This window comes from Amblyomma americanum, chromosome 1 (genome assembly GCF_052857255.1).
Source record: "Amblyomma americanum isolate KBUSLIRL-KWMA chromosome 1, ASM5285725v1, whole genome shotgun sequence".
Taxonomy (NCBI): Eukaryota; Metazoa; Arthropoda; class Arachnida; order Ixodida; family Ixodidae; genus Amblyomma; species Amblyomma americanum.
In genome coordinates this window covers 322379825-322383781 of record NC_135497.1, presented here as the reverse complement: position 1 = coordinate 322383781, position 3957 = coordinate 322379825, and positions in this window count along the sequence as shown.

The following is a 3957-nucleotide window of genomic DNA, read 5'->3' as shown; positions in this document are numbered from 1 at the left end:
CGCGGTCCGGACGCACGTGCGCGGCCACCTGGAGGGCGCGGGGACGACAACGTGACCGGGTCCTGTTCCCTTTCCCTCGACCGAGAAGCGAAGAAACATCAGGACCGCCCTGCCGTGGGTGGTACCTGCAGTGCCATCGTGTGATTGGACATGATTTTTCGAACTGTATTCCCCAGCTAGGGATCTAGGGAAAACGAAGATTACTTAAGGAGCTGCTGGTTTGATGCCCGGAGAGAGCCCCCTTCTTGAGAGGTATCAGAGACTGCCGACTGCTAAGAAGCTCTCTTTACTGAGAAGCACTCTCAGTTGCCCGTGCTTGTACATAATGTAAATAGTCCTTGTATTAGGTTTTCCAAGTTTTTTTTTTGCGTGCGCCTGGCGGTCCGTAGATCGTCCATTGTTTTCGTACGTCGGTACCTTCGTTCAGCACGTCGTCGGATTGCTCGTAGTCGTTCTAGTTCCACATCAAAATCATTAAGTTTCGAGGAGCATGTTAGAGTACACATAGTGTCTTGCACCACGCTCTTGATTGCCTCTTCCAAGTCGAAAGATGAATTGGCGTCACAGTGTTCTTCCATAATAGACTGAAATTTAGGCCAGTCCACACTTTGGATCGTATCCTGTGTTTTGGAAGCGGTCAATCCTCTGATCTTGATGTACGTGGGGATGTAATCGCTTCCGTGCGTATCAATGTCCGCATACCACCCTGCACGTCTGACTAGGCTTCGTGAGACGAAAGCCAAGCGCCGGTTAGACAAGCTAGAATCGCAACGTTGGGCTGCCTTCTTTGAGTCGCTAGATCCACGCAAGCCTTTATCGCAACTATGGAGAACGGTGCGCGGGCTGCGGACACTTCCCGTACAGCGATTCCCATTCAAGGCGCTTGCCCTCTCTCAAAAGAAATCGGAGATTAACGTGGCAGAGGATTTCTACTCCAGATTATCCGGCCAACTCACAGCTACCAACATTCCATCGCCTTCGAGCAGCTACCCGCCACCACGAGATTTCCGGTTGGATCTACCAGTCTCGATCCACGAACTTAAGGCAGCATTAGCTTTGTGTAGCCGCACATCAGCGCCAGGACCTGACGGAATTTCCTACCGAGCTCTGTGTCACCTGGGGGAGCGAGCGAAAGGAGCTCTTGAGGTGTATAATGAATCTTGGAGAAATGGCACGCTACCAACAACCTGGAAGACAAGTCGCCTTGTTCTACTGCTGAAGCCTGGCAAGTCGCCGTTGGAGCTCTCATCATATCGCCCGATCGCTTTGGCGAGCTGTGTGGGCAAAGTAATGGAGAGGATAGTCCTAGGACGCCTGGAATGGTACTTGGAGTACCACAACACCTACCCAGATGCCATGGCGGGCTTCCGACGCGGTCGATCATCGATCGATAACGTCGTCGACCTGGTGACCTACATCAACATGAGAAATGCCGTAAGCGTCTCTGCGCATCCTTATTCCTCGACGTTAAAGGGGCGTATGACAACGTTACGCATGAAGCCATCCTCTCTGCTCTCGCAGAGGCAGGAGTGGGTGGTCGGATGTTTCAATGGATACGGAGCTATCTATCCATGCGATTCTTCTTTGTAAGCACCGATGAAGGCCATACTTCTCTTCACTATAGCTACCGCGGCGTCCTCCAGGGCGGTGTACTTAGCCCCGTGTTATTTAATCTAACACTAATTGCTCTCCTTGAGCACGTGCCAACCACAGTCAGGCTATCAATGTACGCGGATGACATCTGCATATAGACATCTGCAGTAACACGCCTACAGTTGCGAGCGAGAATTCAGAGAGCCGCCACACAAACTGTTATCTACCTCCGTAATCGAGGCCTGGAAATTTCCTCAGAGAAATGCGCACTAGTTCCATTTACGCGCAAACCCATGGCAAACTACAGTGTAATGATAAATGGCCAAATAATACGACGGGTCCGATCGTACAAGTTTCTAGGTGTCATAATCGACAGGGACTTGTCATGGAGCCCACACATATCATACGTGAAAAAACGGTTGACAGGCATCTGCCTCCTGTTCAAGTTTTTCGATGGCAAGACCTGGGGAATGTCGCCTAGTGCCATGTTACAACTGTACAGGGTGCTTTTTCTAGGATTTCTGCGATACAGCTTGCCAGCAATAAACAACACAGGCAAAACGAATCTACGCACAATACAAAGTCTTCAGGGTCAAGTGCTCCGGATCCGTCTAGGCCTGCCTCAGAGTGCTTCAACAGTGGCTACGGTAGCAATCGCTAGAGACCACCTTGTCAAGACCCATATTGAAATTGAAGTACTCAGGACCCATATAAGGCATCTAGCCAGGAATCCTCGTCACCATTTAGCCTCTCTACCAGCGGACAGGCCACACACATCTTTCAGCCGAACGATAACTGCATATGATGAATCATTGCCAGCTTGTTCCACTCCGGCTGCGAGACCTTCGATCCCTCCATGGTGGATCGCTCAGCCAAAAATCAACCTCGCAATACCTGGTATCTCGAAAAAAGCTGATCTGTCATCACCAGCCCTTAGACAGCTCACGCTACTACATTTGTACGAGAACTACCGTGACTCAACGCATATTTACACTGATGGATCTGTCCTTCCAAGCAGCTCCGCGGCGGCAATCGTCATTCCAGCGAAAGCTACAACAATCAAATTTAAGACGACCCACGCGACAACATCGACGGCAGCAGAGCTCGCAGCGCTCTTAACTGCCCTTCATCACATTGGTGATGAACCGCCACACAAATGGACAATATTCTGCAATTCGAATGCGGCACTGCAGTCTCTACTGTCACCTCTACGACGCGGACCACACGAACAACTAATATTCCATATTACAGAGACGTTACACCATATAAGTGATGCCGGCCATGAAATAACGTTCCAGTGGCTTCCAAGTCACTGCGGGATTATCGGCAGTGAACGGGCGGATCACGCTGCCCGCTCAGCCCATACTGAGGAGCGCCACGTCCCAATTCCTTTTTCTAGAACTGACGCGGCACGGAAGCTCCGCCTACTTGCTCGGCAGTGCACCGAGTCGCAATGGAATGAGCCACATTTAAGAAATACGCGACTGTACTCACTTGATCCAACATTAAGTCTTCGAGCGCCATCACAGCTTCGCCGTAGAGACGCCACGCTTTTATATCGACTTTGGTTGGGTGTTGCCTTTACTAAAGCCTATGCCTTCCGCATTGGGATGACCGACACCTCAACCTGTGACGACTGCGGCCATGAAGAATCAATTGGCCGTATATTGTGCTCCTGCCCGCAGTACAGTCCACAGAGGGCATGCCTTAGCCACGAACTTGACCAACTGGACGACCAACCGCTATCCGAAAAAGAATTCTACAACATCGAAAGGACCTACCGTCGCAGAAGAAGGCCGTGCAAGCGCGTTTGCGCTTCTTACAATTTACCGGCATGTGTGAAAGACTTTAACTGGAACGCCTTGTGTGTGTGTGTGTCTCCATGTGTGCACGTTCCTTTTTTTTTTGCGTTTTCCTCTCTGTAATCTTTCTAACCCCTATCCTCCATCCCCAGTGTAGGGTAGCAAACCGGAGACTCACATCTGGTTAACCTCCCTGCGTTTCCTTTTCATTCTTTCTCTCTCTCTTTTCCAAGTTTTCTTCCTCCGATCTTCCTCGTCTCTTCTCTGGCCCAGTCACGCTACCTGAATCCCAACAACGGGCACCCGGTTGCAGATGGCAAGAGGGAGGAAGAAAAGGCCAATGGGGAGGGGTCTCCTGCTGTGCCTTTGCCTGCCTTTCTTTTTTTCCTCCTTTTATTTTTGCTGGAATCGTGGAGAGCAGTCCGTGGTTCCTTATTGAATGCGCTGTGTTTCTGCCCCCTACGGTGTGAAGCATGACGTAGTGGGCGCCTCTGTGAAAACGGCCCGGAACGGTCATGGATGCACTATTGTCTCCAGGCTTTCATAAAAAAAAAAACACAAC